This window comes from Neoarius graeffei, chromosome 13 (genome assembly GCF_027579695.1).
Source record: "Neoarius graeffei isolate fNeoGra1 chromosome 13, fNeoGra1.pri, whole genome shotgun sequence".
In the NCBI taxonomy this organism is placed as follows: Eukaryota; Metazoa; Chordata; class Actinopteri; order Siluriformes; family Ariidae; genus Neoarius; species Neoarius graeffei.
In genome coordinates this window covers 80,699,780-80,718,862 of record NC_083581.1, presented here as the reverse complement: position 1 = coordinate 80,718,862, position 19,083 = coordinate 80,699,780, and positions in this window count along the sequence as shown.

Sequence of the window (19,083 nt, the reverse complement as noted above, 5' to 3'; positions counted from 1 at the left end):
GATCACTCTGAAATGGAACTCATCAGAAGCCATGCACCATTGCACACCGAGTGCTCTTTCCATGTGCAATTCACCCAGTTCCATGTCCTTGTCTTTCACAGCTTCAGCACAATCTTCCTTTGGAATCATGGCTAGGACTTTCTTGCTGTTAGAGATGAACTTATGCAGCCGGAGTTTGCCTGTGCAGCAAAGCTCTCTTGCTTCCTTCACCAGCTGGATTGCATGGTCTTCAGATGCTACACTTGACAACCCGTCATCAACATAGAAGTTCCGTTGGATGAACCTTATGGTGTCTTCACTGAAGTTGCCTTGCCCTTCGGCAGCGACGTGCTTGAGTCCATAGTTAGCACAGCCTGGTGACGATGCTGCACCAAATAAATGGACTCTCATCTGGTAGATGGAAGGTTGGTCTTCAAAATTTCCATTTCCCACCAAAGGAACCGTAGGTAATCTTGGTCTTCTGCTGTGACATGGAATTGGTGGAACATGCGTTCTATATCACACATGATTGCCACCAGACCTCTTCGGAAGCGAAACAGAACTCCCAGTAAGTTGTTTGTCAACTCTGGTCCTGTCAGGAGGTGGTTGTTTAAGGACGTCCCTTGATACTTGGCAGAGCAATCGAACACGACACGTATCTTCCCAGGCTTTTGTGGATGATACACCCCATGGTGTGGGATATACCAAGCTGGAATTTTGTGGATCTCTTCCTCTGGGACCTTTTCTGCATCTCCGCGGGTTATGGTCTCATCCATGAAGGTCTTGTAGTCTTTATAGTATTGCTCGTCTCTTCTCAGCTTCCTTTCTAGGCACTTGAGACGATGGATCGCACAGATCTTGTTATCAGGTACGTTAGGCCTTTCTTTCTTGAAAGGTAGCGGCATTTCATAGTGACCGTCACTCTTTAACCTGATGCCCTTTTCCATTTTCAATAGGAACCTTAGATCCTCTTGAGAGATGGGGCTGGCCTCTGATGCTCTTTCAACGAAGTCAGACTCCAGCATCTTGATGACATCTGCAGGTAAGACCACTTCTTTGATCTGTGTTCTACAGACGTAGTGCATTTCACTTGTGAGGTCTGATGAGGATGGTAGACCTGGCATCACTTGCTTCACAATGACTTGGTGACTTATTCCAATTGCATCTCCATAGTTGAGACACGGGTTACCATATCCAACCACACACCAGCCCAAGTCTGTTCTCTGAGCAAATGGCTGATGTTCTTCACCAGGCACAACTTGTCTTGGGACGAGGGCTTGAGCACAGTTTTAGCCAATTAACAGGCCGACATCACAGCTTTGCTGAAGAGCGATCTCATCTGCAATGTGTTCAAGGTGAGGCCATGCCTTCGCTGTTTCTGGTGTGGGAATATGGTCTCTGGTTGCAGGGATAAACTCTCTGGAATATGTTACTGGTAGAATGATCATCTTCTCTAAATAAAATCCTCTTACTTGTAGACCAGTCAGTTTATGACAGGACATGACTGTGTTTCTTGAAGCCATCGTGGAAAGCTTTAGCTGGACTGGTTCACTCTTTGTATTGAGAGCCTTTGCTGTCTCTTTGAGGATAAAGGTTGTGTCACTTTGTGTATCAAGGAGTGCATACACCAGTACTTCACGGTTCGGCTCAGCCGTAGATGACACCCACACTGGAATTACTGTGGATCTATGAGTGTCTCCAACATTCTGGACGACTCTTAGTGCTGTCGCCTCATGTGATGGTTCCTCTGCTTGCTCTTGTGGCTGGTCCTTCTTTCTTTCCTTGGACTTGTCACTGTCCCTTGCTCCATTAGCCTTTGTTGACATCCTTTCTTCCTTGGTACGATCATCATGAAGACACATTGGATGTCTTTTCTCACAGGTGTTGCAGGTGCTTCTATCTCCACAGTCCTTGGAGCGATGACCAGACTTAAGACAGCCGAAACACAACTTCTTCTCTTGAACGAACTTGACTCACTCTAAGATTGTCCTTTGCATGAACTTGCGACACCTTTGCAGACTATGTCCTGCCTTCTCACAGAAGATACAGTTTGTGGCGACAGCTTTCTCATCTGAGTTAGTTGCTAAGACCTTTGCTCCAGGACCTCTGCTCTTAACACCCTTGTCTGGAAACCTTTCACTTGGCTTCAGGGCATGGAGAGATGTTATTGGGCTGCAAGTGATTTTGGCTTCACGTGTGAGAAACTTGACAAACTGGCTGAAGCTTGGGAACATGTGAGTCTCCTCTTCTATTTCTATGACTTTCCTATTCCATCTTGAAGTCAACCAGTCTGGAAGTTTAGAGAGTATCTTCTGGTTCTCGTTACAGTCATTGAGTATCTCAAGACCTCTGATCTGAGACATGGCAGCCTCACAGCTACGCAGGAAGTCTGTGAGTTCTTGAAGTTCCACACTGCCTTTGGCACTTATCTTGGGCCAGGTGTCAATCTTATCTCGAAAGGCCTTGGCAATGAGGAACGGATTGCCATATCGCTCTTCTAGGATGCACCATGCTGCATAGTAGGCTGACTCTGTGCCAAGTAAGAAGTAGCTCTCAATGGCCTTCTTGGCAGGTCCACCCACATACTTGCGTAGATAATATATCTTTTCGTTGGCTGGTATGTTCTTCCTGTCGACCAGCATCTGAAAGGACACCTTCCAGTCGTTGAACCTGAGTGGGTCGCCATTGAACACTATGGGCTCAGGTATAGGAATGTGACTTGCACTGATGGATTCAGCGAACAGGCTGACAAGAGCCACTGTGCCGTCATCAGGTCTGTCTTGTGACACAGCTTGAATTGGAGAACTGTATTGTTCTTGCTTTAAATGTGTTACAGCTGGTTGTGTGGAACGGTGCTGCAACGGGCTAGTTTGAGGCTTGACTTCCTCTTCCTTCTTCGGAGAGACACGTCGGTGGAGAAGCTCATTTACTTCTTCATCTGAGCAGTCACCCTTAGATAATTGACTTGAACATTCGCTCTGGTCATATACTTGCTGTCATGCCTTGGCAGCCTTTAGCTTCTTAATAGTCTCCAAACGATCTAGTTCTCTGCGCTTGGCTTCCAGCACTCTTCGTCTCTCTGCACTCTCAGCCTCTTGTTTGGCCTTTACCTAGGCAGCTTCAGCTTCCTGTCTCGCCTTCAGCTGTGCAACTTCAACTTCAAGTCTCTGAAGCTCCTCTATATGACGCTCCTGCTCTAGCAGTACTTCTAAAGCAGCTTCGTTGGCTGCAATCTCAGCAGCTGCACTCTTTCTGCTTGCAGAGGAGCACTTTGAGCGATGAGAGTTAATGACTGTCTTCTCTGAGGCTACAGACAGTATCTCTTCGATGACCCTTTCATCAAGCCTTTGACCTCTAGCTTGCCTTTGTACTTCAGCCCTTCTTTTATCTAGAAGGTCCACTGCAATCCGACAATCCTCGACAATCCTCCTTGTTACTGTTCCACAGGTGTCAACTCTGCGACGGGTGTTATTGTCAGGAACATCAATACGTTTCCCATCATCATAAACTGCCTCAACACCTTTGGATGCATTACATACTGCAGTTAGGTATTTATCCAGCTGCTCTTCTGAGCAATGACCACCACTTAGTGCTTGATTGGCTTCTTTAGTAGCAACCTTCCACCTCTCATAGCACACACTGAAACGATGAGCAACCTTCCTTACTTACTCATCATGCAGTTCTTTGCCCTTTTCCGTAAGCTTACGGACTCTTTGGCCTAATTGTGGCTCTTCTGAGGGAGGGGGGTTGTTAGCTGTTACGCTTTCAAGCGCTTCTTGTGGCTGCACAGTCATGCTGACGTTATGCAATTCTTTAGCTTCACATTCTTTGTCGAATGCCTTTAATTGCATTTCTGGATTATGTACTTCTGCCAGTACTGCATGCTGACCGCCATTTAGAGACATCTTACTTACTTTGTTGTTGTTCACTGCTCACTGGTGCTGTCTTCTGGAACAGTAAGTTCTCACTACTCCCTCTGATGTGCACGAACAGACAGCAACTCATTCTTAATGGTACTGATGATTTATTCCAACAAATGGGGTAAACCAACGTGAGAACTGAATGTCAAAAAGATACAAAATACAATAAATTGTTATTATCAAATTCGTTTTCTTGCCTCTTAATACTGTAATGCAAATTAACTCTATCATATACAAATCTTCATCAGCTGTACAACAATACAAAGCAGTCAGCAAAACACACACACACACACACATTTAGCCTTAGCTGGTTACAGTACAATGTAAACAAACACTAAATAACTTAAGACAAAAGGAACACAAAAAACATCATACTGCACCTTATTGGCTGCACACATGCCCTGAGAGGGAATTATGAGTACTTTCGCTGACTTGCAGTTACTTAAACATATTTCCAACAACACAACAACTCTCTGCAGTAGCACTTAAGCAGTGGTGCCTTTTCTAAATGGGTGTAATGGTCAAATATGTCCGGGCGGAAAACGGCACTACACCAAACATTAGTTCCACATAATGATGTGGAACTAATGATGTGGAACTTACATGCAGGTAGGTAGGAACCAAAAAATAAAATAGGTAGGAACTTATATTAGACAGCATCAACTGACACAGAGGCAGTTATACTATATGACCAAAATTATGGCTCCCATATGTCTTTGTTGAACATCCCATTCCAGATTTATTACCCTATTGCTCTTATAATAATCTCCACTCTTCTGGGAAGGCATAGACTTTTTTTTTCATTCAGTCACAAGATCATCAGTAAAATTGATCAGGCGGGCCGGCTCTGTGGTCAGCATGAAGCTGGACTCTCTGGTGACGGTGGCAGAGAAGAGGTCTATGGACAAACTATTGAACATCATGGATGATGCCAATCACCCTCTGCACACCGTCATCAGCAACCAGGGGAGCCTGTTCAGTGACAGAATGCTCCTTCCCAAGTGCAGGACGAACAGACTCAAAAACTCCTTTGTCCCTCATGCCATCAGACTGTACAACTCCTCTCTGGGGGGGAGGAGGGGTAACAGGAGGACAGAGGACGGGAAGGAGCAGTAGCCTAGCCTGACAATAAGCAATACCGGACAATGTGCAATATAATGTGCAATATCTTTCCTGCTCCCCCCACACACACACACACACTTACCCTAACCCCACTTCTCCCCCTTTCCCCCCTCCCCCTCTTCCCCATAACTTATTCTTTTATATTTGTATATGTAAATACTTAATTTATTTTAATTTATCTAGAAGTTTTTCTCTGTTTCTTTTCTCTGTTTATCTGTAATGATGCTGCTGGAATCTTAATTTCCCTGAGGGAACCCTCCCAAAGGGATCAATAAAGTTTTATCTAATCTAATCTAATCTAAAATGAAAGGACTGGAGACCAGGGGTTTAAGCTGTGATACGTGAAAGGTGGGGTGAACACATTGCATGGTGAGTGGTAAAGCCAGTCTGACAGAACATGGATTGATTACCTTGCTGATGAGGAAAGGTCCTCGGTACCTGGGATCCAGCTTGCGGGAGACAGTTCTTAGTGGAAGGTGGCGTGTGGAGAGCATGATTCGTTGCCCCACCCGGTAGGTGGGCGCCTTACAGCAGCATTTGTCAGCCTGCCTCTTGGATGCTAGGGCAGAGCGAATGAGTCTTCTCCAGGCCATTGCCCACGTCCTCCTGCAGTGGCGTATGAAGATCTGGGCTGAGGGTACGGTGACCACCTCCTCCTCCTGGCTGGGGAACAGTGGTGGTTGGTACCCTAGTGAGCACTGGAATGGAGAGAGACCTGTGGCAGATGAAGGAAGAGTGTTATGAGCATACTCAACCCAAGGTAAGTACTTACTCCAAGAACCGGCATCCCTGAACGCCATGCACCTGAGTGCCACCTCCAAATCTTGGTTCGCCTATTCCGCCTGGCCATTGGTTTGAGGGTGAAACCCTGAGGAGAGACTACAGGAGGCCCCAATGAGTTTGCAGAAGGCCCTCCAGAACTGTGCAGTGAACTGAGGACCCCAGTCAGAGACAATGTCAGTGGGGAGTCCGTGTATGCGGAAAATATGGAGGATGAGTAATTTGGCAGTTTCTTTAGCTGTGGGAAGCTTGGGCAGAGGGATGAAATGGACTGTCTTGGAGAAAGGGTCGATAACTGTGAGGATGCATGTGTTGCCACCTGAGTTGGGGAGTCCTGTGACAAAGTCCAGAGTGATGTGAGACCAGGGTCGATGAGGAATCGGGAGGGATCTTAGCAAGCCAGCAGGGGGTCGATTGGCTGTCTTGTTCCAGGCACATGTCACAGGCTGCCACAAACTCCTGGATGTCTTCCTTGATGGATGGCCACCAGAAGTGCTGTTGGACGAGTGCCAGGGTTCAAGCAGCTGCTGGGTGACAAGCCAACTTGGAGCCATGACCCCACTGCAGCACCTGGGTTTGCACAGAAGAGGGAACAAACAGATGGGTTAGGTGATATGTTGCTTGAGTTACCTTCACCAGGGTCCTGCTCCAGGGCCTTCTGCATGAGCATCTCAACCTCTAGAATGGCGGCTCCCACCAGGCAGCATGGAGGAAGGATGGTCTCGGGTGGCTTGGACTCCTCTTGGTGGGAAGAGAATATCTTGGACAGGGCATTGGGTTTGCTGTTCTTGGAGCCTGGGCGGTAGGACAGCGTGAAGTTGAACTGGGAGAAGAAGATTGACCAACGGGCTTGATGGGAATTGAGATGTTTGGCAGACTTGAGGTACTCCAGGTTCTTATGGGTGGTCCAGACTAGGAAGGGGAGATCCGACCCCTTAAGCCAGTGCCTCCACTCCTCCAAGGCTAGCTTGATGGCCAACAACTCTCTGTCGCCAATGTCATAATTACGTTCAGCAGGGGACAGCCGGCGAGAGAAGGAGCAGGGGTGGACCTTGTTATTGCTGGCCCTCTGGGAGAGAATGGCTCTGACCCCAGACTCGGAAGCATCGACCTCCATGGTGAACTGTTTGGTCGGATCAGGTATGGTGAGAATGGGTGCTGTGGTGAACTTGCACTTGAGCATGGAGAAGGCTTTCTCTGCTTCCTCCCCCCACTTGAATGAGGTCTGAATCGAGGTCAAGGCAGTGAGAGGTCCGGCCACCGTGCTGAAGTCACGGATGAAGCACCTGTAGAAATGAGCAAATCTCAGGAAATGCTGGAGCTCTCGTCGCGAGGATGGGGTAGGCCAGTCTGAAACTGCTTCAAGCTTGAGGGGGTCCATCTAGATCCTAGCCAGGGAGATGATGAACCCCAGAAACAAGACAGAGCTCTGGCAGAATTCGCTCTTTTCCGCCTTGACAAACAGCTTGTTTTCTAGCAGGCACTGGAGAACCTGCCGGACATGGCCCTGATGTTCCTCCAGGGAGCGAGAGAAGATCAGGATGTCATCCAGGTACACGAAAACAAAGATGTTAAGAAAGTCCCTTAGGACGTCATTGATGAGTGCCTGGAAGACTGTGGGCGCGTTGGTCAGGCTGAAAGGGACCACGAGGTACTCATAGTGGCCAGTGGCAGTGTTAAAGGCCATCTTCCACTCGTCCCCCTCCCTGATCCTGACGAGATGGTAGGCATTGCATAAGTCCAACTTGGTGAATATCTTGGCTCCCTGGAGTAGTTCAAAGGCCGTAGACATGAGCAGTAGGGGGTAATGGTTCTTGATGGTGATGGCGTTAAGATCTCGATAGTCAATGCAGGGGCAGAGTGACTTGTTCTTCTTTTCGATGAAGGAGAACCCCGCCCCTGCTGGGGAGGAGGAAGGGCAGATGATCCTAGCTGCCAGCATATTGGTGATGTATTTTTCCATGGCTTGTCTTTCGGTGGGAGAAAGAGAATAGAGGCATCCCTTGGTTGGTGCTGTCCTGGGCAGGAGGTCGATACCACAGTCGTAGGGTCTGCGAGGAGGGAGGGACACTGCTCAGGTCTTACTGAAAACTACCTTAAGGTCCAGATATTCCGGGGGCATATGAGAGAGGTTGGGAAACTCGCTGGCTGAGGCCTGTGGTGGTTTGGCAGGAGGCAGAGCAGAGTTCAGGCAGGAGGCCAGGCAGGAAGGACTCCAGCCTAGGATGGCGTTGTTAGTCCAATTTAAGTGAGGGTTGTGCTGCGTCAGCCAAGGTCGTCCTCGAATGATGGGTATGTGGAGGTTGTTCATGATGTAACCCCCGGGGCGGTAAGATGGGTGATGGTGGTCAAGCCGGTGCCATTGAGTGTCGGGACTGTGAGAGGGATGTCAAGGGCAAGTAGCAGAATTCCCAGATGCCTGGCGGTGGCAGAGCAGATCAGGTTCCTGTCCACCCCTGAGTCAATGAGAGCCTGGAGATGGTGATGCTGGTTGTCATGGATGATGATGACAGGGAGTAATGGTCGATCAGTGGGGGGCTGGTTCCGAGTGTTGCCCACCAGGGTCCCTCGATTCACTGGTGGTCTCGTTCCCTTTAGTGGGCAGGCTTGGCAGATGTGTCCTCGCTGACTGCAATAGAAACAGGCCCCTGTGCTTTGCCGGCACTGTCGTTCCTCTGCTGACACCCAACCCCAGTCTACCTGCATGGGTTCAATGGACGCGGCGGGGGGTGGAGAGGAGGTGAAGCTGGAGTAGTTCTTCTCTCTCCTCCGTTGCTGGACCCAGGCATCGATGCGGTTGGTGAGGTCCATGAGGCTGGAGAGGTTCGACGGCAGTTCCCACAATACTAATTCATCCTTAATGGCATCAGACAGGCCATGCAGGAGTGCATCAATCTGGGCACTCTTGTTCCAACTGCACGAAATTGCCAACAGCCGTAACTCGATGGCATAGTCCAAGGTAGACCGGGACCCCTGCCACAGCTCCATGAGCCATTTAGCCACCTCCCGGCCAGACAGAGAACGGTCAAAAGTTCACCTCATCTCCTCTGAGAAATCCTTGAAACAGGAACAAAAGGGTGCATCAGTGTCCCAGACTGTTGTTCCCCACTCTCTGGCCTTGCTGGTGAGGAGTGTGATTGTATATGCTACCTGGGAGCATTCTGTGGGGAAGGCCAGAGGTTGCAGTTCTAGGCTCAAAGAGCATTGAGACAGAAACGATCTGCAAGTACCTGGTTCTCCATTGTAAGGTTAAGGTGCTGGAAGTCTCAGTTCGCAGAGAAGAGCAGTGGCAGGAGCTGAAGTAGGAGACGGCTGGGCAGGGGTAGGCATGGCTTGATAGTGCTGCATCTGTGTGGTGAGGAGGTTGAGTGAGTTGGACAGGGTGATCTGTGGTTGGTAGAAGAGAGCAACTGGACTTGCTTGAAAAAGGGTGGCAAGGTTCTGGGTGATCTGCTGGAGGTCTTGTTGATGGGTCCCGAGGAGAGTCCCTTGCTGCTGGATGGCCATTCTTAGACGGGTGAGTTCTGCTGGATCCATGCTGGCCAGAACGTACGGTTAGGGATGGTGAGATTAGGATCCAGAAGCAGAATACACAGGCAGTAATTCAATAAATAATGAGATTTAATCCAGGGAAAGGGCGTGGCAAAAAAAGGTAAACAAACAAATGGCAAAAATAGTCCAGGTACAAAGAGACAGAAAACTTGACAAAAACACAAGACAGACAAGGACAAAAACACTAGAGCAAAAAAAAAAAAACATAAACAAGAAAAAACCCTCAGTGCAAAAACCATGAACTAGAAAAACCCTTAGGGCAAAAACCATGAACTAGAAAAATAGTTTGAGCAAAAACCATGAAACACAATAAAGGCACAGAAACGGCTAGAATAGCAAAACAAGACATTCTGGCAAAGTCAGGGTCTGAGAACGGCTTATACACAGCAGAGAGAACCAGGAAGTGAAATGCAGGCTAGATGGAATTCCTGTCCCAGATCTGGATTAGTGCTGACCTGGGAGATAAGTAATCTCTGGAGTGGAAGTCCGGGGTGGAGCATGGCAATCTCACCCATCTCATTATCTGTAGCTGCTTTATCCTGTTCTACAGGGTCGCAGGCAAGCTGGAGCCTATCCCAGCTGACTACGGGCGAAAGGCGGGGTACACCCTGGACAAGTCGCCAGGTCATCACAGGGCTGACACATAGACACAGACAACCATTCACACTCACATTCACACCTACGGTCAATTTAGTGTCACCAGTTAACCTAACCTGCATGTCTTTGGACTGTGGGGGAAACCGGAGCACCCGGAGGAAACCCACGCGGACATGGGTACAACATGCAAACTCCACACAGAAAGGCCCTCACCGGCCACAGGGCTCGAACCCGGACCTTCTTGCTGTGAGGCGACAGTGCTAACCACTACACCACCGTGCTGCCCTGAGCATGACTATATATATATATATATATATATATATATATATATATATATATATATACACACACACACACACAAATGTGACACCTCTCCAAATCCAGGGATGCATGTCAGCTGAAACGAATCCAAGATAATCGCAAAAGAAGCATTTTTCGAAATTTGTGATTTTCGTTTTTTTTTCCATAATGTGCAAGTTGAGATCTTGAAGAATGCAATCAGTATTTCAGATAATAGATTGTTTTGTTGGAAAAGCATACATTTTTTTGTTGCAAATTGTCTCATTTTTATCAGGACTGTAGCATGCTGGGGGGTGTGGGTAAATTACCATATGGGCCATTCACATGATGATTTAAGTCTTTTTTTTTCACCAATCAGCTGTATGATACGAGCTGAACTCATGGCTACTTAGCTGCATACAGGCATGTAATTTCACTATGGAATGAGCAAGCTAAACAGAGCGCAGAGGAGCTGAAACACCGCAAAGCAAACAGACACACGGTATTTACATCGGAGATAACCATTTTCTAGCAAAAAAAAATGCAACCAAAAGGAAGTGTTCTAGGACTACATTATTCCATCAGAGGCATTGGTGTGTGCAAGGCGACGTTTCTCTTCCTGATGGGGTAAGTTTATTAATCTAAGGCTGTGTGGTTATTTTTGCATGTAACGGAGAGTGTTGTGGTTTGGTTACATGAAACTAATGTTGTGTAAGTTGTGTTATCATCGTGCTATCTTTCTTTCTTACGGTGTGAGTATTTTGTTATTTTTGCATGTAATGGAGAGTGTTGTGGTTTGGTTACATGAAACTAGCATTGTGTTAGTTGTGTTATCATCATCATGCTATCTTTCTTTCTTACGGTGTGAGTAATTTTTCAACCACAAAACGTTAAAGTATACTTTAGGACTTATTTTTGTACTTCATAATTGTTTTGGGCATACTTTGCATGGAAGGAAAATTGATGTGGTGATCTTTGTTTACATGAAAGTAGCATCATGCTAGCTAGTAGGGGGTAGGGCTTTCCTTAATGTCATGCAAATAAGCACCATTATGTGCCCGCCCTATACCCAGAGTAGCTGAGATGGAAAACTTTGAAGGCGATTTTCTCCCTTTCCTGTTTTAAGAGGTATACACTTTCAAAAGGCCACACATTCTTCAAATATTGTCAGATCTCCACATGGAAGGCATCATTGGAAAGCTTAGAAACTGTACTTTCTGAATCTGTCAATAACTCAAAATGCCCACGGGTGGACATGTGTCCCTGGATTCCATGATCTGACACAAATTGCACATTGGGGATTGGGCCAAGAATAGTTCTGTTGCACATTTGAGTTTAGAGCTATGATTGCTTTGGGATAGGAACTGTTTTTTAGGTGGTTTGTCCTGGTTTTCATTGCTCTGTATCTCTTGCCTGATGGCAAAAGCTGGAAGGGACAATGACCGGGGTGTGAAGAGTCTTTTGAAATGTTCATTGCTTTTTTGCGGCATCTGGAGGTGTAAATCTGTTCCAGGGTGGGGAGGGGGCAGCCTATTGTTTTCTCTGCTGCCCTAATGACCCTGTGGAGCACCTTCTTCTCTGAGGATGTGCAGCTGCCGTACCATACACACAGTCCGTATGTGAGCACACTCTCTGTGGAGCAGTGATAGAAGGCCCAGAGCAGATTTTGGGGGAGGCAGTTCTTTCTGAGGATTCTCAGAAAGTACAGTCTCTGCTGCATCTTCTTCAGCAGCTCCTTGGTGTTGGCACTCCAGGTTAGGTCATTCTCCAGCTCAATGCCAAGAAACCTGAACACCGGGACCCTCTCCACACAGGCCCCGTCGATGATGAGTGGCTGGATGTCAGTTTTGTTTTTCCTAAAGTCAATAACCAGCTCTTTTGTTTTGGTGGTGTTGAGGAGCAGATTGTTGACTTTGCACCACTCTGACAGCCACTCCACCTCGTCCCTGTATGCCAGCTCACCCTCCTTGCCCAAGATGAGTCTGACCACAGTCGTGTCATCTGTGAACTTTACAATCTTGTTGCTGAGGTGGGTGGAGACCAGGGCTTTGAACCAGATTTTTTTTCCTATTGGTTCGTTCCGAACAGAAACGGAATTTTAACGTTTCCGGTTTTGGGTTCCACCATTAAATAGATGTTCCCGAACCGGTTAGAACAAAAAAATTTCGTTCCCGGAACGGTTAATTACGTTCCCTGTCAGCGGTTTAACAAATGGCTATAAAGTTATGTCTCTGTCTCATCCAGCTTAAGCCAAATGTAGGCTAATTCTATTACAACCTTCATTAAATAAGACAAGAAATAATTCAAAACAATTATTATTTCAAATGTTGGCGATTTGGATTCTCAGTATGTCTTCCCATCTACACAAACAGAAAAAGTGCCAAAAATGAAAGATAATTCATTTAGTGTGTTACCAAAGGCTAGTCAGGCCCTATAGAGGGCTACCGCATGACGTCACCGCGCCGCGAGATTTTGTTAGGCGCCAAATTGGAAGACCAAGTAAAACAAACTACACCTGAAATGTAGCCAGGGCCAGTTCTGCCCTAATCTGGACCCGGGTGCAACATCGCGCAACCCCCCCCCAAAAAAAAAACACCAGTCTAAATCAGGACAACCATCACATAACTATAACTATAAACATTTTATATCAACTATTTTAACTAAATGGGCTATAATAAATAAGCCTGCAGGCAGCCACGGCGGGCTGCCTCAGAAAAGTAACCATTCAATGACACAACTGAATGCCTGCAGCCACGGTGGGCTGCCTTAAAAAGTAACCATTTGTCCAACCTTAAAACTCGTTTTGCATTTTCTGCCTCCTTTTTTGTATTTTCAACCCTCCGTTTATTTTCTTTACTTTTCTGAAAACCCAATTTGTGTCCAGACATTTTGTTCTGCTACGAACTAACTCGTCAGGTCTCGTCTCTCAAGCCCGCGATGATTCCCGTGGGAAGGGCAACAACTGATACATTTTTTCAAACAGCCAATAGGGAGGTTGCATCGTTCAGGCTCTTCTTTGCTCAGACACTCAGTAATTCACTTATTATCACATGGAGACATGATAGTAGTCCACCTTCCCGCTCTCGCCATTCAGTCAGCGACCGTCACACAAGACGTGAACCCCAGTGGGTCATAGAAACTTGCGCAGGAGGAGAATGGCTTTTTTATTTGTAGGCTACGGAAACTTTGAGGAACGAAATAAAAACCGGTATTAACCGGTTACCATTATTTTTAATAAGCGTTTCTGTTCCAGAACATTAAAAATAATAAAGTCTCTGGTTTCGTTTCTGTTCCATGTGAAATAGAAAAAGTTCCCGGTTTTCGTTTTCGTTCCTTGAACCGGTTCAAAGCCCTGGTGGAGACACAGTCATACATGTAGAGGGTGTAAAGGAGTGGGCTAAGTACACAACCCTGTGGTGAGCTGGTGTTCAGGCTGAGAGCAGTGGAGGTGTGGGAACCCAGCCTGACCCTCTGGGAGTGGCCTGACAGAAAGTCCAATATCCAGCTGCAAGTGAGTGGTGGAAACCCAAGGTCCGCCAGCTTGGACACCAGTCATTGTGGGAGGATGGTGTTAAATGCCGAGCTGAAGTCTACAAAGAGCATTCTGACGTACAGTAGCTCCCCTGCTGCTCCAAGTGGGTCAGTGCAGCGTGAAGTGCTGTGGATACAGCATCCTCCGTGGATCTCTTTGCTTTGTAAGCAAATTGAAGAGGGTCCAGCTTAGCAGGCAGGCAGGCAAGGATATGACTCCGCACCACTTTCTCAAAGCACTTCATGATGACAGGTGTAAGTGCCACTGGGCAGTAGTTATTCAGGGTGTTGATGTTGTTTTTTTTGGCAGCGGTACAATGGTTGAGGACTTAAGGCAGGATGGGACAATGGCCTGAGACAGGGACTGGTTAAAAATCCTTGTGAAGATTCCAGCCAGTTGATTCGCACAGTCTTTCAGCACCCATCCCGTCACACCGTCGGGTCCCGCAGCCTTCCTTGGGTTCACCTTCCTCATCACCCGCCTCACCTCACACTCCTCTACCATGAGTGTGAGGCTGCTGTGGACAGGTGGCTGTGATGGAGCTGCTGGTGGTGTCACCTCAAAGTGGGCAAAGAAGATGTTCAGCTCCTGTACCAGAGAAGAGTCTCCCTCCATGGGCAGGGAGTTGCTGGATCTATAACTGGTGATGTGTTGGACACCCTGCCACACCTGTCTGGTGTTGTTGCTCCTGAGCTGGTCCTCTATCCTCCTTCTGTATGTTGCCTTGGCCTCACGGATGCCTCTTTTCAGGTTGGCTCTAGCTGCACTGTAGAGTGCCAAATCCCCCGACCTGAAAGCAGTGTTCCTGTCTTTCAACAGGCTCTGGACCTCCTTTGTCATCCAGGGCTTCCTGTTGGGATAAATCCTTATACGTTTGTCCCTGGTGACATTGTCCGTGCAGAACCTGATGTAATCCAGGACTGCTGTAGTGTGATTCTCCAGGTCCTGGTGAGCAAAACCCTCCCAGTCGGTTCTTTGGAAGCAGTCCTGTAGCTGGAGGGAGGCATCCTCAGGCCATTTGCTAACAGTCCAGGTCATAATGGGAGCTTGTTTCTGGAGGGGGGTGTATGCAGGGATCATAAGCAGGGGCATGTGATCAGACTGGCCAAGGTGTGCTAGGGGTTTAGCCCTGCAGGCCTGTCTGATGTTTGTGTACAACTTGTCCAGTATTTTTTCTCCCCTGGTTGTACACTTTATGTATTGATGGAATTTGGGGAGGACTGCTTTCAGATCAGCATGATTAAAGTCCCTGGAAATGATGTGAGCAGCCTCGGGATACATGTTCTGTTTGTTGCTGATGGTGTCGTGCAAAAGCCCCAGAGCTGAGCTAGCATTAGCATCTGATGCTATATACACAGCAGTGAGTAGTACAGCGTTAATCTCACAGGGGAGGTACAAGGGTCTGCATTTAATTGTCATGAACTCCACATCCAGAGAGCAGTGTCTAGCAACTACTGTGGAATTCATGCACCAGCTGTAGTTTACATAAATGCATAGCCCCCCTCCTCTTTTCTTACTGGAGCTTTCCGACCTGTCTTGCCGGTGTGCTGTGTAGCCTGCTAGCTCGATAGCCATGTCCAGTATGAGTGGATTCAACCATGTCTCCGTGATCAGCAGAATGCAGCAGCCCCGGATAAGATTATCGGTTGCAATCCGCAGCTTCCACTTGTCCAGTTTGTTCACAAGAGACCTCACATTAGAGATGAAAATGCTTGGAAATGGTGATTTGTGCGGCTGCTTCCTTAGCCTCACTAGCACGCCGCCTCGTCACCCCCTCTTTTGTTTACATTTTCTGCACTGCCACCGGCTCCTTGAAGCTGGGATTGTAATCCACAGAGAGCCCGGTGTCCGTGCAATGTCATCCAGAATGTTGTGGATACAGAGAAAGTTGTATGGCAAGTTTCCTTCAATCTCTTGTCCTATAGATAAAATATCCAGCTGGCTATAGGTGTGTTTAACCAGGCAGGTTGGAAAAAACAAACTCTGCGTCTAGGCGCGCCGCCATGATAGAAAATACCAAAAGATACCTAAAATATCAAGTTTATTAATTTAAATACAAAGTGTATCATAAAATGTATGTGTGTGTGTGTGTGTGTGTGTGTGTGTGTGTGTGTGTGTTATAGCTGATTACAAAGATAGAGCTTTCGATAGAGATCATTTTTTGCCAAATTAAAAAAGCATGGCTATAATTATTTAGTAGGAGCTCTATAAGCAATGTTAATAACAACATAGTTGGTCTTATATCATTATTTACATATATATTTGGTTGATTATTAAGCACTACTATCAATAAAAAAAATTATCACCATTTTCCATTTGCTCCATGTATGAACAGAGTTGTGACCCTTAAATGCGCCTGTTGTTTTTCTCTCTAGCGTAGGTTATGATTCAGACAGAAAGATCTGAGATACGCTGACTGAAGTATCGTTATGACTGGATACTGACCTTGATATTCTCAATCAGGAAGATCACACACACACACACACACACACACACACACACACACACACACACACACACACACACACACGTCAGTCTGTCTAAACCCTGTCTTTTTCCCGCCGTCTGTGTCCACCCACATTCTGTCACATTTTTGAGCCCTTCTTTTCTCTCATACTTTTGTTTGCTTGGTGAATAAAAGAGCAGGATGAAAGCACAACACAGGAATAAACACACAACGTTGCACAACAGACAATTACAGTCATTTTATCTATCAAATGCTTGTACTGGTTCTTAGTATCAACTGTTTGAAAAGACTGAGAAAAGGGAACAAAAAAAAAAGAATGAGGAAGTGCCGTCTATAGAATGTGCAAGAGACTCTTTATATACAGAAATTACACAGAAGACCTTTTACAAGACCCAGACTTTTTGTGCATCTTTCTGTGAAAGATCTTTGTGTTTATCTCCATGTCTTAAATATAAAATGCAAAGTTAGTATAAGCATCTTTAGTTTTTAATGAGCTTTTAAATGAACTTTGTTAGGCTTGTTTTAAATTAGCATGTATTATTGTAACTCTGAATAGTTTCCTTTGATGGCTATGTAAGTTCAAATAAGATTTTCTTAGCAATTAATTTTCCAGGCACAGTAACAGGAACCTTTTTTTTTTTACTTTCACAACAAGACATAGTAACACAACATAGTAATGTAATTTTGGCCCCAATTGCATGCAATACCTGTTCATGATTCTGGCAAAAGAGACATGTTGCACAAAAGCTTGTTTCTTGCAAGCATGTCATTATGGCAGGATTCCAGGCAGAGCCACAAGAAGAAAAGCAGCCACAATTTCAGGCACAGTGAAATATGGGACCCAGTCATTTTGGCTGGAGGGTGTCCTCCAGCCACACAAATGTAAATAATACTCTTGGATGTATATAGTTAATTTGGCTGACAGACTATTAGTCTTTGGGGGTCACCTCGGAATCGCGTTTTGTAAATTTTATGTTCAGATATATGTATGTGTAAATATGAATTTCGAAATAAACCATTCATTCATTCATTCATTCATTCATGGCTCAGTAGATAAGGCTTTGAGATACTGAATGAGTTCAGATCCCAGCTTCTTCAACAAGGACCTGAACCATGAACAACCATGAACTGTAGCCATGCCCACAAGCAACCAGTTGCCACAATTCTGGCCATGTTTATAAACAACCATGCACCACAAGTCTGGCTACATCCACAAGTGAACATGTGCCAAAAGTCCAGCCACTATACTGGCCACATCCACAATGGACCAAGAACCACAATTCTGGCCATTTCCACCAATTCCAGCCACATCCACAAGTAACTGAGTGCTTCAATTCTGGCTACGTCTACAAGGGACCTAGTGCTATAATTCTAGCCACATCCACAAGTAATGAGTACACTACCATTCAAAAGTTTGGGGTCACTTTGAAATTTCCTTATTTTTGAAAGAAAACCACTGTTCTTTTCAATGAAGATCACTTTAAACTAATCAGAAATACACTCTATACATTGCTAATGTGGTAAATGACTATTCTAGCTGCAAATGTCTGGTTTTTGGTGCAATATCTACATAGGTGTATAGAGGCCCATTTCCAGCAACTATCACTCCAGTGTTCTAATGGTACAATGTGTTTGCTCATTGCCTCAGAAGGCTAATGGATGATTAGAAAACCCTTGTACAATCATGTTAGCACAGCTGAAAACAGTTTAGCTCTTTAGAGAAGTTATAAAACTGACCTTCCTTTGAGCAGATTGAGTTTCTGGAGCATCACATTTGTGGGGTCAATTAAATGCTCAAAATGGCCAGAAAAATGTCTTGACTATATTTTCTATTCATTTTACAACTTATGGTGGTAAATAAAAGTGTGACTTTTCATGGAAACACAAAATTGTCTGGGTGACCCCAAACTTTTGAATGGTAGTGTATCACAATTCCAGCCACAATACTGGTTACATCCACAATGGACCAAGTGCCACAGTTCTGACCCTGTCCACAAACAACCAAGTGCCACAAGTCTGGCCATGTCCACAAGTAACCAAGTGCCATAATTCCAACCACATCCACAGGTACCTGAGTGCCTCAATTCCAATACTGGTCAAGGCATTGGAGAGCCATAGCTCTGGCTACAGCAACAACCAGCACTGAGGTTTAACTCAGGCCACAGTGATACAAGGCCTAGAACCACAATTTTGGTGGTTCTACAGTAACATGAAAGAGATAACCACAATTCCAGCCACAATGATCTGAGACACAGCTTCTGCCACAGTGTGAAGCAAATCAAGGGCATGATTCGGGCCACTGTAATGAGCAGCCTGGAGCCATAATTCTGTCCAAAGTGTCATCCAACCATTAATCTGGCCACAGTAAAAAAGAAACACCATTTTAGTCACAATCACAAGAAACGCTAAGTTGTGAAACATGCCAAAGCATCACATAGCCAAAATTCCATTCATAGTAAGAATAGGCATGGAGATCCAATTCTGGCCACACTGAGAACTACACAGGGCCACAATTTTGAGTATATCAACAAGTGATATGGGTCCACAATTCTGGCCACAGCAGCAAGTGAAAAAGATCATGATTCTAGGCAAAGCATCACAAAGCCACAAATCTAACAATGCAGACACACACAATTCTGTCCACAGTCATAAAACTTATAACTGAGATTTTCTCAATTTGAGAAGGTAAAGCGAAGTCTGATGTTATTAAATGTCTCCTAAAAATCAGAATCATAATCAGAGTGTGACCTCTGAAGCACCCATCATTTATGAACAGCTGAACAAGTGACAAACCAGGAGCAACATCAGTGACTTGTTCACGCCTCCAAGACATGGACCACGTAATGTCATAGAAT